Source organism: Phyllostomus discolor, chromosome 1 (assembly GCF_004126475.2).
Source record: "Phyllostomus discolor isolate MPI-MPIP mPhyDis1 chromosome 1, mPhyDis1.pri.v3, whole genome shotgun sequence".
NCBI lineage: Eukaryota > Metazoa > Chordata > Mammalia > Chiroptera > Phyllostomidae > Phyllostomus > Phyllostomus discolor.
The window spans coordinates 103840841-103859509 of record NC_040903.2 but is presented as its reverse complement, the minus strand read 5'-3'; positions in this window follow the sequence as shown (position 1 = coordinate 103859509).

The following is an 18669-nucleotide window of genomic DNA, read 5'->3' as shown; positions in this document are numbered from 1 at the left end:
AGTTCGTTGGAGAGACCCACAGGGTTCTAGAATGTACACAAGCCCACCCGCTGGGGGAACCAGCACCAGAAGGGCCCAATTTGCTTGTGGGAAGCAGCAGAGAGGACTAAAAGCTGAGAGAGTGCAGAGCAAGCGCCCTTGTTCCTTCTCTGACCCCGCCCCAACATACAGTGTCACAACCCAGCAACTGGGTTGCCCTGCCCTAGTGAACACCTGAGGCTCTGCCCCTCATATATAACTGGTGTAACAAGACAAAAAATGAGTACAAGGACAACAAAAATGATATGAGGAAGTAGTTAGAGAAAAAAAACTTTGGGGGTTTTTTGGGGGAGAAAAAGCAAAGACACAAGGAACATTATGAAGAAGTTTACTTTTGTGAAAAATTGTGAAGAATAAAAAGATGTGATCTACCAGAGAGAGAGAGAGAGAGAGAGAGAGAGAGAGAGAGAGGGAAATTGTTGGCAAAGAAAATCATTGTGTCTCTAGCTGGTGCCGCTCAGTGGACTGAGCAAGGGTCTGTGAACCAAAAGGTTACCAGTTAAATTCCCAGTCAGGGCACAAGCCTGGGTTGCAGGCCAGGTCCCCAGTAAGGGGTGTGTGAGAGCCAACCACACATTGATGTTTTTCTCCCAATCTTCCTCCCTTACCTACTGTCTAAAATTAAGTAAATAAAATCTTTTTTCTGTTAAAGAAGACAACCATATTGCAATTTCAGGAATGCCAACAAAAAGAGAGAAAATAGGAACCATGCACCTGACCTTGAACGTGCTGTGCACCCAGAGGCTAAGTGATTTGAGCCTGGCAGTTCATGGAGGACATGGGCCGGAGGCTGGGCAACTGTGAATATTGCAGCCCAGACCTGGTCCCCATCATCTCAAAACCATAGCAAGAGAGAAAAGCAAAGCCCAGCCCCCCTCTTCCTGTGGCATCTAGGAAGACCAGCAGAACTCACTGAACAGGTTTAAAGTAAGCAGGAAGCTTATTTTTCTTCCATTCCTCTCTTTTTTCCCTTTTTTTCTTCCCCCAAGTGAGACAATAAGACATGGAGTTATGAAAGGTCCAGAGACAGTTCCAAAGAAGGAGCACAAGGCTAACCCCCAAAATTGAGAAACTGAGACAAATGTCACTTTGCTATCCCATAGAGCTGGCATTTTATTATGTGTTTTATTATTTTTTTCATTATTTTTACCTCTTTTGTTTTATTAGTATTTTTTTCATTTATCTTCCTTAGGTTTAGTTTTCCTCATTTTATTTCTCTGTTTAATTGCACTGTTTGACTGGTTTTCCTTATTCTCTCTTTATTGTATTTAATTTTCCTTCTTTCACTTCACTCTTGTACCAATAACACACTATTCTTGATCGGGCACATTCTGTTTTGGTTATCCAAATCATATATTTCTTGTCATATTGTTGCTGTTCTGGTACTATTATAAATAATTGCTGTTCCATACAATTGCACATACTACACAGCAACCCTCCAGGGTCTTAGCCCACTTCACTTTATTCCTGAGCATTATTATTGTTGTGGTTAACACTGTTCTCTCTCACATTACGCCTACTTTCTATCCTTTACTCTCACTATATCTCATCATCTAACCTTGCATAAGCTCTCTGTTTTGTGGATTCAGCTGACAATTCTCCTCCCCTCCAACAAGACTCTTATCTCTCTTTCAGCTGTTATAAAAGTGGTTAGGTGTGTGAAATATCACAGTTAATGCTATACTTATCCAAAGAATCTCATATCTCTTCTCAGAGTGCTGGTACTTTAAATCCCATAAAATACTTCCCTGCTGTCTTAATCCATTTTGCCTACCCCCTGTCACATACAAGAATAGGTGGGAGCTGCAAACATCAGTATACCTGCTGGAGGAAAGAAACCACCAACAAAGGAACCACCAAAAGGTAAAAACTTAAGTACAACAAAAGAGCCCACACAAAAAGAAGAAGGGGCAAACCTAGAACATCTAGACAATGAGAACAAAGAGACCACACCAACAAACCCCATAGAATTCCCACAATATAAGTTCACCCTACAAAGATAGCTAGCAAAGAGAAACATCGGGAAGTGCAGAAACAAACAAAAAGAGTCACCTAAAATGGAGAGACAAAAAAAGAACATGAAATCAAAAGGAATGGAAGACTCCCCACTAAAAAAAGCTAAATGAAATGAAAGTAACCAAACTATCAGATATAGAATTCAAAGTAATGGTTATAATGATGCTCAAGGAACTCACAGACAACTACAAGTAACTGAGTAAGAACTACAACAGTATGAAAAAGGAAATAGAAACTATAAACAAAACCAGGAAGAAATTAACAATAAAATCTCAGAAATAAAAAACACACTAGAAGGAATTACAAGCAAGCCGAATGAAGCAGAGGCTTGAATCAGGGAGCTGGAGAACAAAGTAGAAAAAAATACTCACATAGAGCACAAAAGGGAAAAGAGACTCAGAAAGAATGAACAGGTGGTAAGGGAGGTGCAAGAAAACATGAAACATAATAATATCCATATAATAGGGATACAAGAAAAAGAAGAAGAGGAGCAACAGACAGAAAAGCTGTTTGAAAAAGTAATGATGGAAAACTTCCCTAATTTGATGAGAGAAAAAGTCACACAAATCCAGAAAACACAGAGAGTCGCAATCAAGAGAAACCCAAAGAGGGCCACTTCAAGACACATCATAATTAAAATGGCAAAATTCCAAGAAAAAGAGAAAATCTTAAAGACAGCAAGGGAGAAACAGGAAGTAACATACAAGGGAGCCCTGAAAAGATTAGCAGCTGACTTCTCAATGGAAATGCTCCAAGCCAGAAGAGACAAGGAATATTCCAAGTAAGGAAAAACAAAGGCCTGCAACCAAAACTACTCTACCCAGCAAGGCTCTCAATTAAAATGGAAGGCCAAATAATGAGTTTCCCAGACAAAAGAACTCCAAAAGAATACACCTCTACCAAACCAGCTCTGCAAAAGATGCCAAAGAAACTGCTTTAAGAAAAGGAAGAAAAAGAGTGAGGGAGAGAGGAATGCAGGTATGAAAAATGGCAATGAAAAAGTTCCTACCAATAAAAACATTAAATGTAAATGGGTTAAGTGCACCAATCAAAAGACACAGAATAGCTGAATGGAAAAGAAAACATGACCCACACATATGCTGCCTACAAGAGACCACCTCAAAGCAAACAATCCACACAGACTGAAAGTGAAGGACTGGAAACAAATTTTCCAAGAAAATGGATAGAAAAAAAAGCAGGGTAGCAATACTCATATCAGACAAAATAGACTTCAGAATAGAGCTATAAAAAGAGTCCCAAAATGTCACTTCCTAATACTCAAGAGGAGAATCCACCAAGAAGACATAAACACCCTGGCTGGCATAGCTCAGTGGATTGAGAACGGGCTGCAAACCAGGCATCACAAGTTTGATTCCCAGTCAGGGTATATGCCTGGGTTGCAGGCCATGACCCCCAGCAACCGCACATTGATGTTTCTCTCTCTCTATCTCCCTCCCTTCCCTCTCTATAAATAAATAAAATAAAATCTTTAAAAAGAAGAAGAAGACATAAACATTGTAAATATATATGCACCCAACCTAGGAGCATACAAATACATAAAGAAAATCCTGGAATAATTCAAAAAAGATATTGACAGCAACACAATTATACTAGGGGATTTCAACACCCCTGTCAAAAATGAATAGATCTTCCAAACACAATATCAACAAAGATACTGTGGCATTGAACATTGTACTAGGTCAAATGGACTTAACTGATATATATAGAACCTTTTATCACAAAGAGCAAAATACACATTCTTTTAAAATGCACACAGAACATTTTCAAAGATAAACCACATGATGGGACACAAAACAAACCTCAACAAATTCAAGAAAATTGAAATCCTATGAAACATTTTCTCTGACCACAAGAGAATGAAACTGAAAACCAACCTCAAGGAAAAAATTCAAAAACACTCAAACTCATGGAGATTGAATAGCATGCTATTAAATAATGAATGGGTCAAGAATGAAATTAGGGAAGAAATCAAAAAGTTTCTGAAAACAAATGAAAATGAACTCATAACAACCCCAAACTTATGGGACACAGCAAAGGCAGCCCAGAGAGGGAAGTTCATAGTGATACAGGCCTACGTAAAAAAGATAGAAGCATTTCAAATAAGCAATCTAACCCTACACCTACAAAAACTGGAGGAACAACAACAAAGACAGCCCAGAGCAAGTAGAAGGAAGGAAATAACCAAGATCAGAGCAGAATTAAATGGCATAGACACTAAAAGCACAATTCTAAAAATCAATAAATGCAGGAGCTGGATCTTTGAAAAGATAAACAAAATTGACAAGCATTTAAGCAGACTCACCAAGAAAAAGAGAGGACTCAAATAAACACAATCAGAAATGAAGAGGACAGATTACAACTGATACCATTGAAGTATAAAGGTTTGTAAGAAAATACTATGGACAACTATATGTCAAGACATATGAAAAACTAGGTGAAATGGACAAATTTCTAGAAAAATATAACCTTCCAAAACTGAATGAAGAAGAAGCACAAAGCCTGAACAGACCCAATAACAGCTGATGGAATTGAAGCAGTAATCAAAAAACTACCAACAGGACTTCTGGCCAAGATAAAGGCATAGGTAGACAAAGTGTGCCTCCTCACACAACCAAGACAGGGACAACAACAATTTAGAAACAGAATAACAACCAGAAGTGACAGAAAATTGAACTGTATGGAAGTCAGACAACCAAGGAGTTAAAATAGACAAGTTCATCCAGACCTGTAGAAGGGGCAGAGCCAAGCATCCAGGCAGGAGGAGGGGCGGGTCCAGGAACAAAGAGTGTTGGGACTGGCGTAATGCACCCAGGGTGTGCAGGACCACAGCAGGTGGACCCTGGGCATGCAAGCGGCAGCTGACAGACCCCAGCTGAGGGGTGGCAACCAGCAGACCCAGTGCAGTGGCAATTGTGAAGCAAGGCACTGCACGTGAGGTGGCTCACTGACTACGCAGTCCCAGGGTCCTAGTGCTGGGAAATGGAGCCTCAGGGCACTGATTGAAAACACCTGTGGGTGGTTGAGGCCCAGGAAGAGATTCACAGCAGAGTTAGTTGGAGAGACCCATGGGGTTCTAAAATGTGCACAAGCCCGCCCATTCAGGAATTAGCATCAGAAAGGCCCAGTTTTCCTGGAGGAAGCAGCAGAAGGGACTGAAGTCCGATGGAGAGCTGAGCGAGTGCCTTTGTTCCCTCTGGGACCCCACCCACACAGCATCATAACCCAGCAACTGGGTTGCTCCGACCTGGTGAACACCTAAGGCTCTGCCCCTCATACATAACAGCACATCAAGACAAAAAAAAAAAAAAAAAAGATAGCTCAAACATAAGAACAAATCAAAGCCCCACAACCAATACTTTTAAGCAACCAACAGATAGCTAACCTATCAAATGCACAGTTCAAAACACTGGTGATGAGGATGCTCACAGAACTGGTTGGCTTTGATCACAAATTAGATGAAAAAATGAAAGCTAGAATAAGTGAAATGAAGAAAAATGCACAGGGAACCAATAGTGATGGAATGAAAGCTGGGTCTCAAATCAATGGAATGGACCAGAAGGAAGAAACAATCAAACAGAAAAGAATGAAGAAATAAGAATTTTTAAAAATGAGGAGAGGCTTAGGAACCTCCAGGAAGACTTGAAATGTTCCAACATCCGAATTATAGGGTACCAGAAGGAGAAGGGGAAGAGCAGCAAGTGGAAAACTTATTTGAACAAATAATAAAGGAGAACTTCCCCAATTTGGCAAAGGAAATAGACTTCCAGGAAGTCCAGGAAGCTCAGAGAGTCCCAAAGAAGTTGGACCCAAGGAGGAACACACCAAGGCACATCATAATTATATTAGCCATGGTAAAAATAAAGGAGAGAATCCTAGAAACAGCAAGAGATAAGGAGACAATTACCTACAAAGGAGTTCCCATAAGACTGTCAGCTGATTTCTCAAAACAAATCTTACAGGCAAGAAGGTGCTGGAAAGAATTATTTCAAGTCATGAAAGACAAGGACCTACATCCAAGATTGCTCTATCCAGCAAAGCTTTCATTTAGAATGGAAGGGCAGATAAAGCGTTTCTCAGATAAGGTCAAGTTAAAGGAGTTCATCATCACCAAGCCCTTATAATATGAAATGTTAAAGGAACTTATCTAATAAAAAGAAGATAAGAATAAGAAGATTAAAAAACATGAACAGTAAAACGACAGCAAACTCACAATTATTAACAACCACACCTAAAACAAAAACAAACTAAGCAAACAACTAGAACAGGAACAGAACCATTTCTGGAGATCTGGAGAACAAATCTCCAGAAATGGAGATCACATGGAGGGTTAGCAACAGGGGAGTGGGAGGAGGAGAGGGGGGGCGAAAGGTATGTAGAATAACCAGCATAGGTGGTAGGTAGAAAATAGACAGGGGGAGGGCAAGAATAGTATGAGAAATGTAGAAGCTAAAGAACTTATGATACATGGACATGAACTAAATGGGGGGAATGTGGGTGGGAGAGGGTGTGCAGGGTGGAGTGGAATGAAGAGGGGTAATGGGACAACTGTAATAGCATAATCAAAAAATATATTAAAATAAACAAAACTCCCAACACACAAAAGCCCTGGACCAGACAGTTTCACATGAAAGTTTAACAAAGCATTTAAGGAAGAGCTAACCCCTATTTTTCACAGATTATTCAAAAAAATTCAAAATCATGGAAGACTACCAAACTCTTTTTATGAGGCCAGCATCATGCTAATCCCAAAACCAGATAAAGACACGACAAAGAAAGAAAACATCAGGCCAATATCGCTGATGAACATAGATGCTACAATCTTCAACAAAATATTGGCAAACTGCACCCAGAAATACATTAAAAAGACTGTACACCATGACCATGTGGGATTCACCCCAGGGATGCAAGGATGGTACAATATTCACAAATCAATAAACGTAATTCATCACATAAACAAAGTCAAAGACAAAAATCACATGATCATATCAATAGATGCGGAAAAAGCATTTGATAAAGTACAGCACCCATTTATGATAAAAAAAAACACTCAGCAAAGTGTGAATAGAGGGAGCATTCCTCAACATAATAAAGGCCATATATGATAGACCTACAGCCAATTTCATACTCAATGGGTAAAAACTAAAAACTTTTCCACTAAGATCAGGAACACGACAAGGTTGTCCACTTTCACCACTTCAATACAATACTGGAAGTCCTAGTCACAACAATCAGACAAGAAAAGAAAATAAAAGGCATCCAAATTGGAAAGGAGGAAAAACGACTGTCATTGTTTGCAGATGACAGGACAGGGTGCACAGAAAATCCTATACACTCCATCAAAAAACTGCTCGACCTAATAAATGAATTTGGCAAAACAGCAGGATACAAAGTCAATATCCAGAAATCAAAAGCATTTTTGTATACCAACAATGAAACAGCAGAAGCAGAAATCAGGGAAAAAAAATCCCATTTGATGTAGCAACAAGAAAATTAAAATCCCTGGGAATAAACCTAACCAAGGAGGTCAAAGACCTATACTCAGAAAACTATACAACACTGAAGAAAGAAATTAAGGAAGACACAAACAAATGGAAGTATGTGCCATGTTCATAGATGGGAAGAATTAATATCATCAAAATGTCCATAATACCCAAAGCAATTTATACATTGAATGCAATACCAATTAAATTACCAATGGCATATTTCACAGATAGAGAACAAACACTTCAAAAATGTACATGGAATCATAAATGACCCCAAATAGCTACAGTAATTTTGAGAAAGAAGAACAAAGTTGGAGGGATCAGAATACCTGACATCAAACTGTATTACAAGGCTACTGTAATCAAAACAGCCTGGTACTAGCGTAAGAACAGACACATGGACCAATGGAAGAGAATAGAGAGCCCAGAAATTAACCCAAGTCTCTATGGTCAATTAATATTTGACAAAGGGGAAAGCAGCATTAAATGGAATAAAAACAGTCTCTTCAACACATGGTCATACTAAAGAGAACAGCATTAAAATAAAGAGAACCAACTAACTGTACAGGGAAACATATTTGACAATGGTACCTTAGACAAGTGTTTGTTCTGCAAAATATATAAAGAACTCACATGACTCCACTCTAAGAAGACAAGCAACCCAATTAAAAAATGGTAAAAGGACTTGAATAGACACTTCTCCTAGGAGGACACATAGAGGATCCAGAGACACATGAAAAGATGCTCAATATCACTAGCTATCAGAGAGATGCAAATTAAAACCACAATGAGATACCATTTCACACCAGTAAGAATGGCCATCATAAACAAAGCAACAAACAACAAGTGTTGGCAAGGTTGTGGAGAAAAGGGGACCCTAGTGCACTGTTGGTGGGAATGCAGACTGGTGCAGCCACTATAGAAAACAGCATGGAATTTCCTCAGAAAACTAAAAATGGATCTGCCTTTTGACCCAGCAATTCCACTGCTAGGATTATATCCTAAGAACACTGAAACACCAATCCAAAAGAACCTATGTACCCCAATGTTCATAGCAGCACAATTTACAATAGCCAAGTACTGGAAGCAACCTAGATGCCCATCAGCAAATGAATGGATCAAAAAACTATGGTACATAGTTTTGGTACATTTACACAATGGAATTCTATGCAGCAGAAAGAAAGAAGAAGCTCCTTCCCTTTGCAACAGCATGGATGGAGCTGGAAAGCATTATGCTAAGTGAAATAAGCCAGGTGGTGAAAGACAAATACCATATGATCTCACCTTTAACTGGAACCTAATCAACAAAACAAACAAGTAAGCAAAATATAACCAAAAACATTGAAATTAAGAACAAACTGACAGTTACCAGAGGGGAGAGGGGAGGGCATAATGGGGGGAAAGGGCGAAGCGTTTGCAGAAACAACTATAAAGGACATATGGGCAAAACCAAGGGGAGTGGAAACAAGGAAGGGATGTGAGGAAGGCTCAGGTGGTGGAGAGGGGTGGGGGAAAAGGCTGAAAACTGTACTTGAACAACAATAAAATTCAAAAGTTTTTATTAAAAGAAAGAGAGAGAGAACAAGGAGGAAGGTAAAGTGCACTCTTCTTGTCCAGGTCATCTATAGCTTTATCAAGTCAACTGTCCTTGGGTCCTTCCCAATTTCAGTGTAGATGGTATGGAAAATATAAATAACCACAAGTTTAATGCGGCTAAGAGAAAAGTTCAAAGAGAGGTCCAAGGACAATGTACCACCTACATTCAATTTTATTTATAATAATTGTAATTTTTGCTAGGAAAGATAAAAGTAAGTTTCACTGGACATGTGTGTGTATGTGTGTAAAAATGTTGGGAATATGGAACTCCTCCTAGTGATTTCAATACATGGCTATGAGATTTTAAAATAAAGTCATAATTCTTCTGTTTCCACTTGTTAATTTAGAAATATTTGAAGAGCAATAAAATTGAGAGTCTAAGAACATGATATTTAAAGGGAAATGAGAAAACTACTAAAGAGACAATGGTTGTTCTCTATTTTTGCTGGACAAACTGGAAATATCAGTCAGGCCAATGGAAACTTTGGGTGACAAGTAGATAATTTTGTAAAATCAGCATATAAGACTAAAATATATGTTTCCTTTGAAATTATAAAACATGATAATGCTAGCACTAAGTCAAAATTATATCCTCCTTTTGTCCTAGGATTTGATAAAGATGCTAACATTTATAGGCATGCAATAAATATTCACTTGCTAAATTTGTTGAATGATAGGCCCAGAGAGCCAAACCTTCTTTAAGGATTGGAACTGATTCATAAGGTCTTTATTATCTATTGTATTTAGAGTTCTCTTAACCTAATTAGTATTGGAAGTTACCCATGGGTCAAATTCCCATGGAGAAAACAATTGAATTTTGAGCTGCTGTAAAAAACAATAGTTTTATTTTTTATTAAATACACTTGGGCAACATAGATTAATAAGATTATATAAACTTCAACTGTACAATTCTGTAATCCATCATTTGTGTTTTGCATTACCTGTTTACTACCCAAAATTTAGTCCTTTCATCAATATATCTTTAACCTCTTTTACTCTCTTCAACCTTCCCCATCCACCTATCTCTGCAGTAACCACCATACTGTTTGTTGTCTGTGTCTGTGAGTTTTTGTTTGTTTTGTTTGTTCATTATTTGCTTTCTGTTTTCTATCCCACATATGAATGTAGAGCTCTTGTCCTTTTCTAACTTATTCCACTTAGAATTGACCCACTCAAGATTCATTTAAGTTGTTTTGAATGGCAAAATTTCAGGCTGTCCCAGTAAGAGCCATACAATATTATTATACAGTAACGAATCCCACAGAAAATGGTATAGTGAGTTGAAAACAGTATTAAATGTCCTATCCACTCATAGCTTTGAAAGAACATATTGTGGGACTGTATCTCTAGCATCGTTATGTTTGTCATTCATATATATTCATCAAAATTCATAATAAACCACAGACTAAATTTATTAAGAATTTAGTATGTGATAGGTATATTGCTAGGCACTTTTAATACATTATCTCATTTAATCTTTAACATACAAACCCATAAGACAGATATCATTTTTATAATACCTATTTTACTACTGGGAAAACTAAGTCATGTAGAGGTTAAATAACACCCAGGAAATGGGAAAGCTGGGGTTTGAACCTAGATTATCTACCTCCAGAGATTTTATCCTCTGAACTATGCTTATATCTTAGAGTCCTGAAGGGTAGAGACAAACCATACTTAGTGAAATCCAAATCCCTACTTCCTCAGACTTCCTTCTGCATTCTGAAGTTAAGCATAGAACACATATGTATACATGAGAACACAAATATTGGAGTGAGGCTTCCTAGATCCTAATTCATGCTCTTCCATTCATGAGCTCATCAGCAGGATTTTGCCTTCAATGAGCTTCAGGGTTTTTCCATCTAAAGCACATGTAGCAATAAGAACTCTTCACAGAATTGTTTTAGAAATTGAAAGGGATCTTGCCCATAGAGCACTTGGCATGGTAACTTGACACATAGTAGGCTAACAATGTATTTTTTTAAAATATCAACATGGTCAGAGAAAATCTCTACTTATAATTTTAAATTTAAGCCACGCTTATACAATGATCTTTCTTTGATGTAGCTTTAAGTATTTCTTCCAAAAAGCAAAAAGTACTTATTGCTGCCAAATCACTGCTATTTTCTAACTTCAGACTCTCTGAGACTCTGAAAGCATCTTCAAGAGTATCTTCAGATGATTTGCACCCAGTCCAAATCTAGCTTTCATTAGCCATTGAAATCAAAGGCAACTTTAAATACAAGAATGAAAAAGACCTTTCCTAAATTTAAACTTATATTAGCATGTAAGAGATTCTGAATCAGCAAAAATCTTTTTTTAAAATCAACCTAAACCTCTGACTAAATTAATAAGAGACAAGTTTGACCTTTAAAATACTAAAAAATACAGTACTCAGTATAATTCTTATTCATCCCCAGAACAAACCATTCTCATAGTAAATTATAGCACTAACAGCTGGCTGCCAATAAAGTGAACTATTAATTCTATGCCTTATATAAATCAATATAAGTAATGAGCAATTGTCTTCAACCTATAGGTACATAGATCCTACATTGCAAAATAATTTAAGGATGGCTGTCAGCCCTCTCAGACTACATGTCATTTGGTCTTCACTAAAGACACAAAAAAATGAATGCACATTGAAAACCATCTATCCAGTGTCTATGCAGAAAACTTCTAGTCATCTCTATGAAAATGGCAGTAGGAATAACTTTTATTGTGTATTCCAAATAAAAACCTTCTTTATTTTTTACAAATCCCAGGGGAATCTGTAAAATGGGCTTCAGGGTCTCACTATTTTATGATCTCAAACTCACAAAATTCCCTCTCTGTTAATCACCTTCTGCTTTTCCTACTCTCTCCTTTCTACCAGGCTTGCTCTCCATTAAAGCCAACAGGCTTCTTGTTTTCTTTGTAATGAAGTATATTTTATTGATTTTGCTATTACTGTTGTCCCATTTTTCCCCTTTTCTCCCTTCCACCTGGTACCCAGATTTCCTCCAGGAACCCCTCCTGCCAGTTTACATCCATGGATTGTGCATATAAATTCTTTGGCTTCTCCATTTCCTACACTATTCTTAACCTCTTCCCTATTTTGTACCTACCAATTATGTCTCTTAATACATATACCTTTCCCTCACTTTCCCCCTTCCCTCTCCCTGCTGGAATTGTGTTGAATCTATAGATTGCTTTGGGTAGCATGGGCATTTTAATGATATTAAATCTTCCTATCCATGAACACGATATGTGATTCCACCTATTTGTATCTTCTTCAATTTCTTTCTTCAGTATCATAATTTTCTAAGTACAGGTCTTTCACATCCTTGGTTAGATGTATTCTTAAATATTTTGTTCTTTTTGGAGTGATTGTGAATGGGCTTGCTTTCTTAATTTCCCTTTCTGGTAGTTCATTATTGGCATATAAAAATGCACCTGATTTCTGGATATTAATTTTTCATCCTGCTACTTTGCCAAACTCATTTGTTCATTCTAGTAGCTTTTTGGTGGAACCTTTACTGTACCTAGAGTTTTCTATGTACAGTATCATGTCATTTGAAAATAAAGACAGTTTTACTTCTTCTTTTCTAATTTGGATGCCTTTTATTTCTTCTTCTCTGATTGCTGCAGCTGTGATTTCCAGCACTATGTTGAATAAGACAAGTGAAAGCAGACATCCCTGTCTTGTTCCCAATCTTAAGGGGAACACTATAGGGAACCAGTCTGCCTGACAATGGCAAATGCAGCATAACCCTATTGGAAAACCAGCAGATGTGAGTCAGCACTCAGGAGCCAAACCCACAGATCAGTTTTCTCGTGGGAAACCAGGCCTGCATTATACCTAGTCTACTTTGAGGCTTGCTTTTGCTAAAACTCGCTCACCCTGAATTGAAGCTGCAATTGTTTACTGCATATCTTTAAAGTGACTTCCTAAAGTCTGTGCTAATTCTCCCAAGGGCAGAGTGTAACCAGACCAATGACTCATATCATTCCCTTGCATTTGCAACATTTTTTCTTGTTAATCTGTACAAAGTAATCAGTAACATCCTTTCCTTTGTTAATCTGTAAAAAGTAATCACCTAAAGCAAACCTGAGCATAATGAATGAGAACCCCCTTTGATGTATGCTATTAGAAAGCAATAAAAGCCTCTCCAGGCAAGAGTCAGGTCACTCTCTCACCCAGAGAGTGGCCGTGCCATCCCTTTTTCTCCACAGGACTTCTGCAGTCTGTGTGAATTTGTTCATTTCATCCACAACATAGAGATCCCACTGGATGGAGTCCACATCAGAATACTTATATTTTTTGCGTTTTGAGTATGATACTAGCAGAGGGTTTGTCATATTTGACCTTTATTATGTTGAGGTATATTCCCTCTTTTCCCACTTTTATGAAAGTTTTAATCATAAATAGGTGCTGGATTTTATCAAATGCTTTTTCTGCATCTCTTAATATGATCATATGGCTTTTTATTCTTTGTTTTGTTTATGTGGTGAATCACATAAATATTATGCAGTATTGATTTGCAAATGTTGTGCCAACCTCACATTTCCAGAAAAATCCTACTTGGTCACAGTGTATGATCTTTTTGATGTATTGCTGGATCTGATTTGCTAATATTCTGTTGAGGCTTTTACCATCTACGTTCATCAGTGATATTGACCTATAATTTTCTCTCTTTTTATTTGTAGTTTCTTTATCTGCTTTTGGAATTAGCATGCTGGCCTTGTAAGATGAGTTTGGGAGTCTTCTCTTCTCTTGAATTTTAGGAAATAGTTTGAGAAGGAGAGGTGTTAGTTTATCTCAGAATGATAAAATTTATCTGTGAAGCCATCTGATCCAAGGCTTTTGTTCGTTGGGAGTTTTTTTTTTTTTTAATTACTGCTTCAGTTTCATTAAATGTAACCTGTCAAGTCACATTCTCTGTTTCTTCCTGATTTAGTTCTAGAAGATTGTGTTTTTAGGAATTTATTGATTTCATTCAGGTTGTCCAATTTGTTTCTATACAGTTGTTCATAATATTTTCTTACAATCCTCTGTATTTCTTTGGTGTCAGTTGGTATTTTTCCCTTTCATTTCTGATTTTATTTATTTGGGTCCTCTCTTTTTTTTTTAATGAGTCTGGTTAAAGTTTGTCAATCTTGTCTACCTTTTGAAAGAACAAAGCTCTTGGTTTCACTGATCTTTTGTATTTTTTTAGACTTTTTTGTTTATTTCTGATCTGATCTTTGTTATTTCCTTTCTTCTACTCACTTTGGGCTTTGTTTGTTGTTCATTTCAAGTTCCTTTAAGTATACAGTTAGATTGTTTATTTGAGCTTCTTCTTGTTTCTTACAGTAGGTCTATAATGCTATGAATTTCCCTCTTTAGCTTTGTTTTCTTCTTGTTCCACAGATTTGGGGTTGTTGTGTTCTCATTTTTACTTGTTTCATGGTATCTTTTTATTTCTTCCTTGATATTGTTATTGACCCATTGACTGTTTAAAAACATGGTATTTAGTTTCCTTATTTTATATTTTTGAGTATAGTGATGTAACCAAGCAAAGTGGGGCCCATGCACATGGTGCTTTGATGCATGACCCAACAATTAGTGTTGGAAGAAACAGGATTTTATTTACAGGACTGAAACTTTCATGGGTGGGGGGACTAGGAGCACTTTTTCTCAGAGCCCCATTCTCCCATGAGACCCAGCACTTCCCTTGCTCCCCACCAGGCTATAAGGCAAAACCAAACCCATTAGTTCCCCATATCCTTATCTGTTCTTAAAGGAGCTGTGCAAATAGGTCTCCGTGCCCTCTGGAAATACACTTGTGGGTTTCAAAGTTACCATTCTCTCACAGCAGCTCTTTCTTCAGGATCTGGGTTATGTTGTCCTTACCCCAGATCCTGGGGAATAGTCCAAGAAGACATGAACCATGTTACACTGTGTTGTGGTGAAGTTCAGGAGTCACAAGTCCCAATAAAGTGGCTTCTCTGTATGTTCTTCAGAGAAGCAAATGTCCACAGTCTCAGCATTCCTAGTCATAGTTCAGCATTCCAGGCATCTGCCACTAATCTGTGTTTGGTTAAGCAGGCCTTTGCAATTCCCAGCACAACAAGCCACGCCACCATGTTCTACAGGCAGGTTTCCCAGCAGGTCTCCTCTTTTTTACTCCAGCTCCCTCCTCATACATCAGGCTGCATGGTAGAAACCTGACTACAAACTGCATATCTGACTGCTGCTTTCTCTCTCAGATCTCATGGCTGAATCCCTCATGGCTCCTTTCTCAGGGTTGCATGTTCAGAGGAGCAGATGTAGCTCCTCCCTCACTACCAGCAGTATGGCTGAAACTCTCTCACATGGCTACCGTCTTCACTACATACCAACACAGGTGCTACCTACTCTTTCAGCCCTCATGGCAGACCAGCCTTCCAAATCACCTGGCTGCATTTTTATTTCTCCCATGATGGGCCAGCTCTCCTATCCCTGCTCACCTTTATTTTAAATCCTGACCCAGAGCTTCCTACATGACCTCCTATCCGGCTCTTCCCACAATGTGCTGCATTTGCCTGTTTCCCAGAACTTCTACCTTCTCTCAGCTGCCATCTTTAGTTAGGGCAAGAGTTCCCATGATACAGGGGCTTCCAGGGAGGGCATTCACCTCCCCTGGCTATGTCATGAGTCCCTGAGTGCTCAGATTCTTATAGACACCTTTCATGTTTTATTATGCAAAGTATCTGAAGCCATATCATCTGCTTCCCCCATTCCCCACCCCCAAACTATGGGCTGTGGGGAATTTTAGGGCACCCTCACTCTGCACCTCATTTCAGTGATATAAGTGCTTTAAAATCTCTGTTGAAATTTTGATATCTGAGATGTCTTATGATTGGTCTCCTTTAGTTGCCTCTTCCCTTGAGAGTTTATCATATATTCTTAATTTGGGGCATATATTGAGTACTTTTGGATTGCCTTCCAAATATTGTAGATGATACATTCTAGAAACCCTGAATTTTATGTTCTTCTGAAGACTATTCACATTTTATCAGGTACTTTACCTGGATGAACTCAAACTTCAGCTTCTTTTTCTTTCTGTTGTGGTGGCAGATTAAATTGCTATTAAATTTTCTTAAATGGGCTAAATGGAGTCTGTCTCAAATAGATATTGGCTCAAGCATCAGTCAAAGATTTTTAAATGTTTACACCAGATTTTGGGAATAGGGGTCCCCATTCACTGGCTCTCACCTCTCTGAAATTTCCCCTACCACTTTCCAGAAGGTATGGTTGTGCTGATCCTCATCTTCTGTTTCTTGAATCCAGCATGTCTGGGGGTTCCCATGAGTTTTAGCAGTTCTGTCTAGTGTAGACTGTGTTTGCTCTCAAGTTAAACACAATTTAAAAATGGGAAACTTAGTGCTATAACTTTCTACTAATTAATTAAATATTCCCATTTTCTGCTTATTTTTGTTCACTATTTCTTTCAGGGTTTTTTGTTATTATTTGGCTCATATTTATAGGAGTTATTTGTAAAGGGTTTTTTATGGTAGTTGTTCACTCATACCAGAAGTCTTTCACTCAAATCATTAATAATTGCTTATCTAAAGCAAAATAGTAATCATATATTGTGAAATTCATAACACCAAATTAAAATCTCGACTGTAGACTAGAGGATGAGATAGGCGAATTTTAAGAGTCTTTAATTACATATGAAGTGTAATAGTACTTGAACAGAAACTGTGGTAACTTAAAGATTCATGTTATAAGTCATACAGCAACAACTAAAATGATAAAACAAACAACTATAACCAATAAGCCAAAGTTGAAGATAAGATTAAATCTTATAAAATACTCAATTCATCTAAAACTAAAACAAGAAAAAAGTAAATATGGAGAAAAAGATGTGACAAATAGAATAAAAATTGCAAGTGGGTTGACTTAAGTTTAACCATATTGACAATTGACTTAAATGTAAATGTCAAAAGGCTGAGATTAGAAGAGTGGAAAAATAAAACCCAATTACATGCTATCTTCAGGAAACACACTTTATTAAATATAAAGACAGATAGGAATAAGGAAAAGGATACAGTGCAAACAGTTAATTGTAAGAAACTAAGGTGACTATGTTAATGTCATATTAAAAAAAAGAAATCAGATCAAGAAATATTACCTAAGATAAAGAGGGATATTTCATTATGAAAACATCAGTTCATCAAGAACGTATAGCAAATGTGCATCTAACTGCAGAACTAAACAGAGAAATAGGCTATCCATAATTATATTTGATAGAAGAAGCAGATGGAAAAATCAATAACAATAGAGAGGACTTGAGTAAATACTTTAACTGTCAACATAAGAAACATTTAAACTTGTAGAAAATTTTTGAGTTTATTTGAGCCAAACTGCCAGAATTTCTGGGAAACAAAATCTCAATAGATTGAGAAAATGCTCTGAAGAATGTCATTTTTACTACTTATTTTATGCATTACAATCAAGGGAAAGAGGTATAAGGGATTACATGAAATCCATTGGTGATAGATTAGGAAGGCAGGAAAAAACAAAGGAGGGGATCTTTTAGATTGGATAAAAAGTAAAATTAATAGACATGTACTTCTTTTATACTTATAGATATAAAAGAGTTAGCAGTTAACAATTAACACATTAATAACAACAATGAGGCATTTCTGTAATCTTGTGCTCTGGTGGGAGTTTGTGCCCTGAGGGGTCTGCACAAAGAAAATTACCCGGACATTCCAAACATATGTTATCAGATGCAAAAAGACAATAGACAGGTTCAGTTAAAGTAAATATTGACTTTTGTAAGGGAAGAAACTTACCTAGGACATTACTACCCATCATGATTCACTTTTAGTTAGGAAGTTTTCGTTTCAGACCATCCTCTATGATTACTTTAGGACTCTGAATTTATAAAACCCACCATGCAGGCTTCTGCTGAGTGTGTCAGGTTTAGTGTGTGGCCTCTCTTTTTTCCACATAACCAACAGTATTATCCATCAATTGAATTGATATCTGTTGACAATTATGCCACTTAAGGAATAGGTGAACATTAATTCCATTTAGTGGAAAAAGTCAGATTAGTGATTGCCTAACTGGGTAGACTAACTGCCAAGGGTCATGCGAGGATAGTGTAGAGTCATGAATTGTTATACCTCTAGATTATGGTGATGGTTGAATGAATGTATATATTTGTCAAAACTCATTGAAGTGATTTATAAATTATTACTCAATAAAGATGATTTTAAAATTTCAACTGAGACTTTTGTCAAAGATGGAGGCATAGGTAGATACCCTTCACTTCCTCACACAACCAAAAGAAGGATAACAACCAATTTAAAAACAAAAAAACAACCAGAACTGCCAGAAAATCAAACTATGTGGAAGTCTGACAACCCAGGAATTAAAAAGAAACATTCATCTGACTTGTAGGAGAGGCAAAGACTGGCAGCTGGGGCATAGAGGACATGCACCAAAGTGGCAGTTGGCAGACCAGTTAGCCCCACACTTGTATGCAGATAAACTGGG